Genomic DNA, 15695 nt, shown 5'->3' with positions numbered 1-15695 from the left:
TCAGATCAAAAATATACAGGCACCTCAGGGGGAGTGAGAGGGGGGTACCTCAGCCTGATGAACGCACGACTCCACTGCTGCATGAGGGGGCTCCATGCCCATTGATGTATCCTGGGGAGTGCAAAGCCGCAGTCTCTCAAGTCTCTCCAGTGGGTGGGTTGCCCACTGCTTTATCCTGGGGAGTGCAAAGCCACAGCCTCTCAAGTCTCTCCAGTGGGTGGGTTGCCCACTGCTTTATCCTGGGGAGTGCAAAGCCACAGTCTCTCAAGTGGATGTCATTCTCCACTGGTTCTGGAGGGGGCATGGTGCCCAGAGTGCTTCATCCTGCCAAGGACAGAGGTAGTGGATGTCATTCTCCACTGGTTCTAGAGGGGGCCTGGTGCTCAGTGTGCTTCATCCTGCCAAGGACAGAGGTAGTGGATGTATCTCTCCACTGGTTCTGGATGGGGCATGGTGCCCAGAGTGCTCCACATGCAGTGTGGCCGGTACAATTCCCTCACCTGGGTATGCGTGCCATGAGATTTGCGAGGTTCAGGTAGCATGATACCCCATGGAGGCAGCGACACACCCCACACTGCTGCGGCTGCGCCTTCCACCTGCAGGTGTAAACAGTGATGGAAGAAATGCCTCATGGAAGCTGCCCAGGGTCCAGGAACTCTCCTCCAACCTCAGATGACTGACTACTGGGGATGGTAGCCATGTCAGCCGTGGTGCCTCTGTCCGAGGACGCCGCGGGGCCAGTGGCGGTGCTTGCGGTGGTGTCTGTCGCAGCGATGCTTGTGGCGGTGTCTGTTGCGGTGGTGCTTGCAGTGGTGCTGGCGGCGATGCATGGGTCAGCACCTGCAGAGGGACACAGCAGGATGTTTCCTGCAGCCTCGGATGGCTGCCCAGTTGCCAAGATGCTGGGGACTGTGGCTGAGGCTGTAGACGTGCCAGGGGTGCATGCGGTGGTGTCTGTCGCGGCAGTGCTTGTGACAGTGTCTGTTGTGGCGGTGCTTGCGGCGGTGCTGGCGGTGGTGCATGGAGCAGCACCTGCAGAGGGACACAGCAGAACGTTTCCTGCAGCCTCGGACGGCTGCCCACTGTGGAAGATGCTGGGGACTGTAGCTGAGGCTGTAGACGTGCCGGGGGCAGTAGAGGTGACGGTGCAGGTGGAGGTTGTGGTGGCGGTTGTGGTGGCGGGGCAGCTAGCGGTGTTTGCCGCCGTACAGGTTGGCGTGGTCAAGGACAGAAAGTGTGACATTAGTCCCTCAGTCAGTGCCACCATGCCCTCTCCTGACCTGCGCTCCAGCTTTTGGCCCTTCCCCAGCTTTGATGGTGCCACAGTTGTCTTGTCACTATCCCCTTTGGTTTTTGCTGAGCCCTTGGTGGCTGGTACTTTCAGCTTCTCCCTCCGGGATGTGGGCACCTTTTTCACCTTGGCAGGTGGCGGAATGTCCTTGCCCTTGCTATGTGGCACACTGGCAGCCCTGATGGGTGGCTCACTCCATGACCCCACAGTTGCTGGCACCACTGTGTCTGGGGATTTGGTGGCTGAGGTGCTGGGCTGGGACCTGGAAAGCCTGGCCTGAGAGGGGATGTGGGGGGGGAGGTGTAGGGAAGAGGTCAATGTTAGCCAGGAAGAGTTTCTCAGACACACTGGGATGGGAAGATGGAGGGGGTTTGGGAGTGGTGGTAGAGGTAGTGGTTGTAGGAGGTGTACAGCTGCTGAATTTGTGTGAAGGTGCAGGGGCCAGAGGCTGTTGTGAGGTGGATGGCTGTTGGGTGGGTGTGTGCCTGCGTTTGTGTACTTTGGGAGGAGGACTCACAGACACACTGGGAGAGGACACTGGGGATGTGTGCATGGTAGTGGGGGTGGTGAGTGCACATGACCAGTGTGTGCTAATGGTCGTGCTGGTGATAGAGGCAGCGGCTGAGGATGTAGTGCATGCAGGTGTGAGTGGAGACAAGACTGGGAGGGAGGAGGAGGAAGTGGAGGAGGGGGACACAGTGGAGGCTGTGGATGTTGCTGTGTCTGAATGGGGATGGTGCTTGTGTGAATGCTTGTGGGATGTGTGGTGCTTATGTTTGCCTGAGCCACTCTTGTGTGTTGATGAGTGTGCATGCTGGTCTGATGGTGTGCTTGGGATAGGCTGAGGTACAGGGGATTGGGTCTGGGTGGAGGAAGTTGGAGGGGGGAGGCTGGATACAGGGACTATGGCTGCCATCAGTACTGAGACCAGAGCCTGAAATGCCCTCTGTTGGGCTGCCTGCCCAGAATGAATGCCCTCCTGGTATGCAATTGTTTGTTGCAAATGCCTCTCGACACCCTGGATGGCATTCACAATGGTAGATTGCCCAACAGTGAGGGATCTCAGGAGATCAATAGCCTCCTCACTGAGGGCAGCAGGGCTGACTGGGGCAGGGCCTGAAGTGCCTGGGGCGAAGGAGATGCCCAGCCTCCTGGGTGAGCGGGCACCGGACACACGCAGAGGGGCTGCTGGGAGGGTGGTACTGGTAGTGGGTGGCGGCTGTACCTGTTGATGCGGTGGGCACGGAGGTGCCCACCACAGCAAGGGAGTTCCCATTAGAGGAGGAGTCGCTGTCACTGCTGTCTGCTCCTGTGCCCGCCGTGGAGCTCCCCTCGCCCTCCGTCCCACTGGTGGCTACAGACTCCTTTATTTCGCCCTCCAGGGCCAAGTGGGTTGCAGCTCCCTCCTGCTCCGGTGCCAATGCTCCTCCGCCTGATTATGCTATTGCACACAAGAACAGGGAGACCACAAAAAGGGGGGGGAAAGACAGAAGAAAGACATGTTCAGTGCATGCAACACCACTACCGTTGGTGGACACAACACACAGGGAGCAGCCCTCTGCACTACGCCATGCACTAACAGTTCCTAGACATTTCAGCTGGGGTACGAGGCCTAAGACCAATTGCTGCACACCTGGAAGTCACGGGAGCCTGACTAGATTTTGATGGTTCTTACCACTGGTGGGTTTGGGGTGCCACATAGCCTGCCTCACAAGGGACCTTGCCTACAAACTTCGCCCTGGCATAGGGGAACCCACTGCCCACCTCCCCCAACCAGACACCTAGTAATGCGCGCTGAGTCAGCTGAATGAGAGTGTACTCACCCCCTTGTCACTGTGGCTGCTGTGATGCCCTCAAGCGCCCATCCAACTCCGGATAGGCCAACGCCAGGATCCGGAACATCAGGAGGGTCGTGGTGCAACAGGCACCCCTCCCATGTTGGGAGGCCATCCCCAGCTGGGCCTCCGCTATCTTCTTGCTCCAGCGGCGCAGGTCCTCCCATCTTTTACGGCAGTGGGTGCTCCATCTGTGGTAGACGTCCTTGGCGATAGCACGCAAAATACACTTCTTCTGGTGGGCACTGACCTAGAGGAATGGTACAGGGGGAAAAGGAAATCACTTACCCGTCTGAACCGTCATACTCATTGCCCCCCAGTTCCCACCCTTGTCCATGCGCACATACACTCCCCATCCGCACATGTAGACCTCAGCACCCCCCATGTCTCTTCCATCCACACCACTCAAAACAGGCATTGCCCATGCAGCATGCTCAAAGTGTTCTCACCTGTTTCACTGGAGGACTGTACAGTTGCGTGTACTGGGGGAGGACCCCATCCACTAGTTTCTCCAACTCCTTTGAAATGAAGGCAGGGGCCCTTTCCCCACACACAAGAGCCATTGTCGCTTCCAGATTGAGGTCACAGCAGCACTTGCAGTGTAGGTCCCCTCCAGTTGAAGGTCAAGTATCAAGTGAGTGAACAGACAGAAAATGGTGGTCACATCTGCAGCAGTGCTTACCGTCACCGCCGGCGTACATCGTTATTGGCTCCTGGGACCCATAGGGCCCAATGTTAACCAATGCTGAATTGCGCTGCAGTCTTCGACCGCCCACTGCAACGGTGTAGAACGCCAGCGCAGTTACCTCATATCCCCTTGTCCCACCTTACAGGTCAGGCAGCTGCCATTTCAGGAGGCAACATGGGATGGATGTTATCTGCGTCACACCTATCTAGGCTGGGAATATAGACAGTTACGGGCACATTGCAGATTAATTACGTTTGTGAAAATAAAAAATGGTGATACATCAATGTTGGTTGACTCTCTGTTCGCTGTTCTCCTCCATGGGGCACTTCCGCTGGGGCAGGTGATGAGATGGCGGCATCCTCCGGTGTACAGACCCCTGGTGGAACTGTCAACAATGGAAGAGAGACACATCCTGGTCACATACAGACTTGAACGTGCTACAATCCAGGAACGTGTGTGCCCAGTTGGAGCTGGACCTGATGTCAGCTATCCGCCATCCCACAGGAATCCCCCCTCTAGTGCAGGTCCTGTCTGTACTCCATTTCCTGGCCAGTGGGTCTTTTCAAACAACAGTGACCATGGCATCAGGGATGTCCCAGCCAATGTTCTCAAACGTGTTGTCCAGAGTGTTATCTGCCCTGCTGAAACACATGCGCAGCTACATCGTTTTCCCTCATGTGGAGGATTTGCCCACAGTGAAAGGTGACTTCTATGTCCTGGGACATATCCCCAACATCATTGGTGCCATTGATGGGACACATGTGGCATTTGTCCCCCCGCAGAAATGAACAGGTGTACAGAAACCAGAAGAGCTACCATTCGATGAATGTGCAGACGGTGTGTTTGGCAGACCAGTACATCTCCCACGTCAATGCCAAGTATCCTGGCTCTGTGGATGACGCTTACATTTTGAGGAATATCAGCATCCCTTATGTGATGGGGCAACTCCAGAGGCACCGTGTGTGTCTAGTAGGTGAGGTCAAGGTCCCAATACAGTTGACATATGTGTCTGGGTATGGGGTTGTCCCTAAGGGTTAGTGTGTGTCTAACAGTTGCCCCTCGACATTTGCAGGTGACTCTGGTTACCCCAACCTGTCATGGCTACTGACCCGAGTGAGGAATCCCAGAACAAGGGCAGAGGAACACTATAATGAGCCACGTGGGTGATCTAGGAGGGTGATCGAACACACCTTCGGCCTCCTGAAGGCCAGATTCCGGTGCCTCCATCTGACAGGTGGATCCCTCTAGTACTCACCGAAGAAGGTGTGCCAGATAATCGTGGCCTGATGTATGCTGCACAACCTGGCTTTGCAATGCCAGGTGCCTTTTCTGCAGGTGGATGGGCCAGATGGTGGTCTTGTGGCAGCTGTGGAGCCTGTGGACAGTGAAGAAGAGAAGGAAGAAGAAGAGGATATCGACAACCGAAACAACATAATCAGGCAATACTTCCAGTGAGACACAGGTAAGAAGATGCCACTGCTTCTCACATCTCATTCTATTGTTGGAACTAGCATAAGTGTGTCATTTTCATTTAGTGTATGGACCCTGACTTGTCACTTTGACTTTCCATTTCACAGATTTGGGTCCCACTTTGTGCCCTGTGCTATGTTTACTGCTGGCCTACAGCTGTGTTACATTGGTATGTGAACAAGTAAATTGACATTGCTATATTCCATAGTTATTGCAAATACACATTTGTAAAAGTACAGACTGACTCCAGATTGTTTTGTGATTGAAGTGTGTTTATTCTGTGCCAATAAGTGCAGGGGGTTGTAAAGTGGGCTGGGATGATAGTAGAGGAATGTCCATGGCAAAGTCCAGTCTTTTTGTTTCACAGGTGCATTGTCCAAAGGGGCATAGGAAGTGGAGCAATGGCAGTTTAAGGATGGACAGGGTGACATAGTGGGACAGAAGGGTGACAATCAGGGGGGTCTCATTTCCAGGCGGGGACTTTGGCAATGTTCTCTGTCTTGTTCCTGGATCCCAGGGACTGTTTCCAGGGGTCGGGTGCTGGTGTCCTGTTGTTCCTGTGGCGGTGCCTCCTGTCCACTAGCGCCGGCGGAGGTGGAGGGCTGTTCATCATCCAGGCTAGTGTCAGGGGCCCCTGGTTGTGCCACTGTGTCCCTCCTGGTGTTGGCGAGGTCTGCCAGCACCCCTGCAATGGTGACCAGGGTGTTGTTAATGGACTTCAAGTCCTCCCTGATCCCAAGGTAGTGTTCCTCCTGCAGCCGCTGGGTCTCCTGAAACTTGGCCAGTACCTTTGCCATCGTCTCCTGGGAATGATGGTAAGCTCCCATGATGTTGGAGAGTGCCTCCTGGAGAGTGGGTTCCCTGGGCCTGTCCTCCCCCTGTCGCACAGCAGTCCTCCCAGCTTCCCTGTTACCCTGTGCCTCTGTCCCCTGAACCGTGTGCCCACTGCCACTGCCCCCAGGTCCCTGATCATCCTGTGTTAGTGGGGTTGTCTGGGTTGCCTGTAGTGGTGGACACACTACTGATTGATGTGTCCTGGGGACAGAGGGATGGGCCTGCTGGGTGGGTTCTGTGCTGGTGTTTCCTGAGGGGGAGGTTCAGTGGTGGTTTGTGACTGTGTCGGGGAACCGACTGTCCCGAGGTCCCAGATGGGCCGGACTGGACATCTTGATCCAGTTGTGCAGAGCTGCTGTCATCACTGTGGGCCTCTTCTTTGGGGGGACTGGATATGTCTGGCACCTCCTGTCCGGTGATGTTGGGTACGGGTCCTGTTGGGGTGTAAATGCATAATTATTGTATGTGTGTGTGCCATCATGTGCAATGGGTGGTTGACCCTGTACTCCAGTGCTTGCATTATTGGCTTGGTCCTTGACTGATTGGTGATTTTGGGGCATGAGTGAATCTCTGTAGTGGACATGCTTGGGTAATGGTTGTCCATGCATTGGCGTTACATGCAGGGCTTGGTTTTGGGATGTGGGGTTGTGTTGGTGGGGTATCTGTGGGTTGTTGGGGTGCTGGGTGTGAGGGTAAGGGTGGGAGTATGTGATAGCATGCAGGTAGGGTGGGGGATATAGTAGTAAAGATTTGCCTTACCAGAGTCCAGTCCTACTGCTACTCCTGCGAGGCCCTCAGGATGCAGCATGGCCAAGACTTGCTCCTCCCATGTTGTTAGTTGTGGGGGAGGAGGTGAGGGTCCACCGCCAGTCCTCTGTACAGCAATCTGGTGTCTGGAGACCACGGAATGCACCTTCCCCCGTAGGTCATTCCACCTCTTTCTGATGTCATCCCTAGTTCTTGGATGCTGTCCCACTGCGTTGACCCTGTCGACGATTCTGCGCCATAGCTCCATCTTCCTTGCAATGGAGGTGTGCTGCACCTGTGATCCGAATAGCTGTGGCTCTACCCGGATGATTTCCTCCACCATGACCCTGAGCTCCTCCTCAGAGAACCTGGGGTGTCGTTGAGGGGCCATGATGTGGTGTGGGTGATGCGTGAGGTGGTGTCTGCTGTGATGTGTGACGGGGTGTGTTGGTGTGTGTTGTTTGAGGTGCGTGGATGTGGTGTAAGTGATGGTGTTGTGTGTCAGTGGATGCTGGTGTGGTAGTGTATTTCTCTGGTGTGCTTTCAAAATTCTGGTAGTAATGGTTTGTGGGTGATGTGGGTGTGTGCTTTATATTGGATTGGGTGTGTGGGTGTGGTGTGTGTATGTGTATCAGGTGTGTGTATTTCGAATTGTCCAATGTGGTAGTATTTTGAACATTTGTGTGTATTTTGAGCTCTGCGGTGTGTACCGCCAATGGATTACCGCGGATGAAAGACCGCCGCATTGACTTGTGGGTCGTGATAGTGTGGGCATATTCCTGTTGGCGTGACAGTGTTGGTTTTATTAACGCCAGTTTATCACTGTCCTTTGGTGTGACGGACTTGTGTGGGTGTCTGTATTGTGGCGGATTCCGGGCTTTGGGTCGTAATACCTGTAGCGGAAATCCGCAGCCGCAGCGGTATGTTGGCCTTCTTCTGCACAGCAGTTAGCGGGATTTACCGCCAGGGTTGTAATGAGGGCCTTAGTCTGTTTTTTGGAGATTTCCTTCACCAGGACAAACCTGCAAGTCAGGCCGGGTCACGGTTGAGGCAAGCCGGGTAAAGTTGCAGTGGTGGGTCGGTCCCTCTATGGAGCTTTTTTCAAAGTTCTCCAAACTTCAGTATCTTCTTCCAGATGTTTCTTTAAGGTTCTCCTGGGGTGCACAGCTCACCCCAAGGTTCCAGAAGCTCTGAAATGATCCTTGGGGATGTGGACTACACTCCCAGAATGCACTTGGAGCAAACTCCTTTTTGGCCACTGGACTATGGTCAGTTGGTTGGTTTCTTCAGGAGTTGGTGCTGGGTAGTCTGGTTAGCAATGTTTCACTTGTAGCAAACAGGGAGTCCCTCCTTGAACCAGTTGAAGCCAGGCAAAGTCCTTCTTGTGGTGAAGCCCAAGTGTGCAGCTGGTGCAGTACTTCAGAGTGCAGGGTCCAGGTGCAGGCCAGGAGTCCAGCAGGGCAGTCCTTTTTCTTCTGTAGTTCTTCCTGGTAGGGATCTGGTAGGGAACTGAGGTGTGGCTGCAGGTCTGCCAGTTTTATCCCTGCTTCTGTGTGAAAAACAGAGGGGCCCTGGTTCTCCAATCAGGGGCAGGGTCCTTCCCCCTGTGATGACCACTTCCTGGGAAGTGTGGCAAATATCAATCCCAGGGAGCAACATTCCTTAAAAATCCATTATGGTTGAAAGTGATTTTTGGAGGTTACATCTGGCTGAGCCTACCCACTGGTGTGGCTATAAATCCTAACCACACCCCTCTCATGCCCTCTCCTAATCCAATCAAGGGGCACCTAATTGTCTGGGTGTGCATTATGTGGGGTAGTTGCTGGGTTGCTACAAATGTCCTTCTCTGCCTTTGAAGAGCAGTTTGGCAGCCCTCCCCCTTCCTCCCTCACCATCTGCCGAGGGGAGATCTCCTCCCACAGGCACATCCCTTTGTGTGAAGCCAGGCCACTTCACACCTCATCAAGGCAGCCTGACCAGGCTGCCAGAGGCTGGTCAATCAGAGCACAGCAGCAAAAGCAATGCAGGGCTGAAGCTGGCAACTTTTCAGGTAAAGTTTAAAACTCTTTACCTGAACAAGTTATATTAAATCCAACAACTTTTAATAATAACAATTAATTTGATACCAAACGTCTGGTATCTGTTACTTAAGGGGACTTTTTAAAATTAAAATAAAGTCTCCCCATTCTAGCCTATGGAGGCCATTCACTACAATGAGGGAAAAACAAATGTGGCTGTTTTACCTAACCAGGGCTTATAAAACTATTTTTATAAGGTCCTTGCTTATAGTTACATGGCAGCCCGCCCTAGGGGCACATAGGGCATACCTTAAGGGTGACATATGTAAAAAAAAAAGGTAGTTTACGACTTTGGAACTACTTTTAATTCCAAAGTCGAATTTGAATATAAGTTTAATTTAAAAGCAGCCAGCAAGGCAGGCCTGCCTCTAAAATTACACTGGGCACCTCAGCAGTGCACCTATGGGGGCACTACCTATACTGGGGTCCCTAAACCTCCATGCCCCACTATGTACTGGGGACTTATAGGTAGGTTGACTTAGCCAATTATAATTAGCCTAATTTGCATACTGATTTTACACAGAGCACAGGCCCTGGGACTGGTTAGCAGAACCCAGGGCACCATCAGAGTCAGTAAAACACCAGCAAAAAGTGGAAAATGGGGGCAAAAAGTTAGGGAGTCTCTGCAATCAGCCCTGTTCTCTCACACCATTGAGTTAATTTTTCCCGATGGTCACAGTAAAAGAGCTTCATCCTGATTTGCAGGGAACAGTTAAAGAGAAAATGTGGGATCTGACAGGAAAAGAAGTAGGTTTGATAAAGGGATTAGAGCCAGTCTAAGTTACTGTGAAGCTGAATGCATTTTTTCATCAACTTCCGCAGTGCCACATGCCGCAAGATGTCCTTATGAAAGTAGCTCAGATAATTGTAGACTTTGTAAAGCAAGGGATTCTGAAGAAAGTATTGAGCAGCCCATGTAACAATAATGGGTTTGAAAAAGCCCTAGGGGAAGGTTCGGATTGTTCAGCATCTGAGAAAAATAAATGAGATTGTGGTCAAATGTTGTCCCGTGGTGCCAAATCCAGCTGTGATAATGTTCCAGATTCCATGTGATGCTGAGTGGTTCACTGTCATCGATTTTTCACAAGCATTCTATTCTGTGCCTCTTCATGTGGATACCCAATTTCTCTTTTGTTTGAAATTCCTGGATCGAGTTTATTACTGGTGCAGAATTCCTCAAGTGTTTTCAGAGTCACCTTCCATATTCAATCAGATCTTGAGAAAGACTTTAGAGTCGTTGGATTTGCCTTTCCAATCAACCTTGGTGCAGTACATTGATGACTTGCTGATTGCGTCCAAAACAATGGACAAGTGCAAGTATGATACGATTGCCCTGTTGAACCATTTAGGAAAGAATGGTCACAAAGTGTCACCGCTTAAATTGTACTACTGTCAGAAAGTAGTGAAGTACTTGGGTCACCAGATTGAGAAGGGTTCAAGAAAGATATCCAGAGAAAGGATTAAAACCATATTGTAGATAAATCCCCCGACTACACCGAGAGATGTCGGGATGTTTCTGGGAATGGCAGGTTATTGTCGCCAATCGATTCCAAATTTTTCAGTCATTTCAAGACCATTGCAGAAGCTGACTCACAAGGGAGTCACTGATCCCATAGTGTTAGACCAGGATGAAATGAAAGTGTTCACTGAATTTAGAGAGTGTCTGTGCAGGGCTCCAGCATTGGGTATGCCCGATTACACGAAACCTTTCAATTTTTTTTGTCATGAGCATGATGCATGTTCTTTGTCTGTCTTGACACAGGTCCATGGAGGTGGAAACCACTCAGTAGCATATGTTTCAGCTACTTTGGACCCAATTGCAGCAGCCTTACCGGGTTGTTTGTGTCAGTTGCCGCAGTTGGCAAGAGTGTTACACGGTGTGAGGGCATTGTGATGGGACATCCCCTGACTGCAATGGTCCCTCACTCTATTGAGATTCTACTGACAAGAACGAAAACCCAATATTTGACTGGTGCAAGGTTGACTAGATAAGAAACGAGTATTCTAGGGTCAGCAAATGTATCATTGAAAAGATGTACAGTGCTGAACCCAGCAACCTTACTTCCGAGTGAAAATGCTGAAATTGAAACAGAGGAAGGTGTTGAGCATGATTGTCTTAAAGTAACTGATTTGTGCACAAAACCGAGATCTGACATTAGAGATACCTGATTGGAAGAAAATTACCAAATATTCTTTGTTGATGGTTCTTTTCTGAGAGACAATATAGGGACACTGAGATCAGGATATGATGTGTGCACAATTACAGATTTCTTGGAAGCTTCTTGGCTTCAAGGAGTGTTTCTGCCCAAGTAGCGGAACTGGTAGCCCATACTATAGCGTGCCATGCCTCTGCTCAGCTAAAAGTTACAATCTATATAGATAGCCAGTATGGATTCTGAATATTCTATGATTTTGGTCAGTTGTGGTCACAAAGAGGTTTCCTGACCTCTTCTTGTTCACCAGTGAGAAATGGTGAGAGAATTAAAGAATTGTTACATGCTATTCCAATGCCTGAAAAGATTGCTGTGGTGAAATGCAGTGCACATCTGAAGTTGCAGGACTGTGTCATTGGGAAATAGATATGCGGATCAAGTCTCAAGGTTTTGCACATTGAACTGTATATCATTCAAGGACAAGTGTGAATTGTTACCTGAAGAAGACGAAACTTGTACAAGCTATGCATTGAAAATAATTGGCACTTTGGAAGAAATAAAAGCATTGCAGAATAATGTTGACAGGGAGGAAAAACATTCATGGAGCAAAATGAAATGTGTTCAAAGAAGACAAATTGTGGGATTCCGAAAAGAGGCTCATTTGGTTTTGACAAATAGCGTGTTGTCTCAGATGGCAAGATATTATCAAGTTCAAGCACATATTGGGAGGGACGCAATGATTCATTTGTTCAAACATGATTGGAGAAACCCAAAGTTTAGACAAGTTGCTGAAGCAGTTTGCCATTGATGTGTCATTTGTCAACAACTAAATGCAGGGAAAGGGACAGTGGTTAATTTGAGCCACACTGGAAGAGTGAGAGCTCCATTCAGTAAAATGCAGATGGATTTTATTGAGATGCCTGTGTGTGGAAGTTTGAGATATGTGTTGGTGATTGTCTGCATTTTTTGTCACTAGACTGAAGCATACCCTACACTCAGAAATCATAGTCTCACAGTAGCGAAACTACTGCTTAGGGAACTGAGACTACGTTTTGGATTTTCGATCTCTTTAGAATCAGATAGGGAAAGTCACTTCAACAATGAAGTAATTAAATGACTCCGTGCAGCATTGAACATTGAGCAGAAGTTGCATTGTAGTTACCGCCCTGAAGCATCAAGACTAGTTGAACAGATGTATGGTACATTGAAGTCAAGAGTTGTAAAAATGTGTGTGTTCACAAATTTGAAATGGCCTGACACATTGCCTTTAGGGTTGATGTCAATGAGAAACACACCTGACAGGAAGACAGGATTGTTCCTGCATGAAATCCTCATGGGCAGAGCAATGAAGTTACCAGCGGTGCCAGCAAATGCACTTGTCAACATTACAGATGATATGGTGCTGGATTACTGCAAAGGTCTGGCTGGTGTGGTTTGCTGTTTCTCTCAGCAGGTGGAAACCACAACACTGCCACTGACTTACAAGAATGATTATGCTTATAGTGCAATTAAAACACAAGGGAAATTAGCTTTAGATGCACTACACGCAGGGAAGCTTTGGATATATAGACCTAAATTGCGCACTGACACTTTATTTGTGGGTACGAGTGAATGCAGGCATATGTTTTTGTTTCAGAGTAAATGGACATTTATGCTGAATGGGCAGGACCCTGCAATTCTAGGGATATACTATATTTGTGGCCTTAATGCTTATTACTGTCTTCCAAGAGGATGGTATGGGACATGTCATTTGGTGATAGTTTTCCCAACGATTTATCAAATGGAGGACTTGAAAAAGTTTCCGAAAGTGACTGAATTACATCATAAGAGACAGAGGAGGGAGTTCTCTTCTGGCATAGTTGGAGATATATTTGGAGCAGTGATTCTTTCAGTGTGAGTCATTCTTAATCCGATTAAGATTCGAAAGTTGTCTACTATTGTGGATGACATGCTGACAAATTTTTTCAGGAGCCATACTCCTGATAGATACTGAATTTGCTGTTGATAGAGTTATGACTCTTCAAAATCGTCTTGCTTTAGACATTCTTTTCGGGAAGGATGGTGGAGTCTGTAGAATGATTAATTCTAGGCATTGTTATTCATATATACCTGATAGTATTAAAGATATAAGAAACTTACTTACTAATCTGGCTAATGCAAGTGCTGATTTGAAAGAATTGAAAGAACCAGGCATTTCTGAAAAAAATTGGCAAGGGGTTTGCTTCAGTGGGAAATTGGCTCTGCAAGATTTGGAATGGGGTTTTATTGAAAATATTACAGGGCTTATTGATTGTTATGGTTTGTCTATAGGGGATATGGGAATTGTGCAAAACATGCAAAAGGATTAAATTGAAAAAGTCAAAGAATGATCAGAGGAGGGAAGAAATAAAAAGGGAAAAATTGTACTGAGAAAATTCAAAGCAGAAACAAAAGTATGGAGGGATTGAATTGACAGACTTTTAGCGGGTGCAAAAGTTTGTGGGTAATAGTTAGTGTGATGACCTATTTTGTCATCAGAGGTGGGATTGCTAGCGCAGGTGTTTTAATAAAAATTATTAATGAGTGTTTATGTATTTTGAATACTAAGTTGTGTAGAAAATATAATAACATAGAAAAATAACGCACGCATTTGAAAATGTTATCACGAAGAAAGGCCACCAATGTTAACAAAATGTACTAATGAATGGTATAATAATATGAAATGTTAAATATATGTTTGGCTAACGTAGTTATATGTCATATTAAGGGTTATGCAGTAAGCTTTAGCTTTATTAATTGAAGGCCTTAACTTAGCGAGTGTCTTGGCCTACTTGCCAAGCCTCATGTAAAAGCTGTATTTCTTAGTGTTTAAAAAAATAGCTGACCAAGAAAGTTAAACTGTGAATTTCTATTGTGTTGTTTAAATGTGTTCATAACGGAAGCTTCTCATGTGAACCGACTTCTAGGAGATGATGTTCCTGCTAATGCAACATTTTATGTGTAATGTGTGTGAGACTGACTTTCCCAGGTCAAGAACAATGAAGATACTGACTAGAGTAGAAGGTGGTACAATATAGTTACCTGACAAGCCAGATGATGAGGACATCGCAAGACAAACCAATCAATGATATGTGAACAGAGTAATATTAGAATTCATAGATTAAGGATTTTAGTTTTATTGGACAGAGTGCGATCATATGATTAACTGACCAATAGGGATTTGGGGGGGTAAGTTAGGTAACTTTGACTTAACGACACCACACAGAGAGAAGACAGTATTTTGCCTATTTTTCCTGACCGAGAGGATACTACTTTCTTATTGCGACTTGACAAGAGACGTGCTTAACTTTAATGCTTAAAGACTTAGCCCTTTTAAATTCTGATGCTGAAGCCTGATGCCTTGCTGATCGACTGATGTCCTGAGGACGAAGACTGATTCTGCTTTGCTGATCCATCCTGAGGATAGGTATATCAAGATTGTGATTATCATGCATATTTGTTTTTTCTTTCTAGGTCCCAACTGCGCTGTTTTGACTATCGCTCTTCCATAGTTAGATGCCTTTTAAAATTTGTGTTACTAAATTGTTTTGCGTGAAGCCCAACATGCTGATGCTAATCTGATGTTAGTTAAGGATCCTCACTAATGAATTATGATAACAGAGACAAATGTTTGATGAAATTCTCTGCTAAGCGTCATGTATGTTATCACATTGATACAGTTAACTTTGCTATTGATTTGCACCATAACTTTAGAATGTGCTGTCGTTCAAGCTTTGATTAGATTACCTTTCTTCTGCCGTTTCGGATAACCAGTGTTGTTTCTCCATGTGTTTCATTTGATTTTGAGATTAATCTTCATGACTTTAGCATTGTTAATATAGGGAAATAAATATTCTAACTTGGACTAAAAGGTGTGGTTATTCATGACTGAAAGGTCATGGTGCGTAACAATTACTGACTCCATTGATTTTTGATGTTATTGGTTGCTAATGTTTATTTATATTTGTGTATTGTTTATTGATTATGTACTGGAGCTATGGAAAGAACATCTTAATTGCGAGTCAAAAGGTTCATCAACCTATTCGATGCCCCTTGTAAATGTACTTATTAAGGTCAGACACGCTAACACAGGGTAGGGGGCAATAGCATACTTTCTCATGATGCTATTGATGTACTTTGCAGGAGTAGCGTAAAAAAACTGGCGCTACTGCTGCAGAGTACATAGGACCCCATTCTAAAGAATGAAAGCCCCCTCAAGAGCAAGCGTTAAAAGTTCTGTGATAAATGACACCATTTTTCCAGCTCCCCTAATGGGGGACTGCCCCCTTTGTGTACATTATGCTTGGCGCAGGCATAATGTAGCGCAAAGGGTCACAGGGTGGCGCAATGCATGCAGGGTGCGAGGATTTCGGCCTTGTTGGCCCACATTAACATAAAAAATAATTACGTAAATGTGGCGCAATGTGGCTCTAGGGTATTACTGTATAAATATGCCCCCTGGTATTTAGGTACAGAAGTGCACCCCTCCAATGTCCAAATGTCCTCCATCTATTGATGTATGTTGCATGATTTTTCGAAAATACTGCAGTAGCGTGGTCAATGGAGGGCAAGATTTAACTT

The sequence above is a fragment of the Pleurodeles waltl genome, chromosome 11 (genome assembly GCF_031143425.1).
Source record: "Pleurodeles waltl isolate 20211129_DDA chromosome 11, aPleWal1.hap1.20221129, whole genome shotgun sequence".
NCBI lineage: Eukaryota > Metazoa > Chordata > Amphibia > Caudata > Salamandridae > Pleurodeles > Pleurodeles waltl.
The sequence above is the reverse complement of the archived record's forward strand: the minus strand, read 5'-3'. Positions refer to the sequence as shown.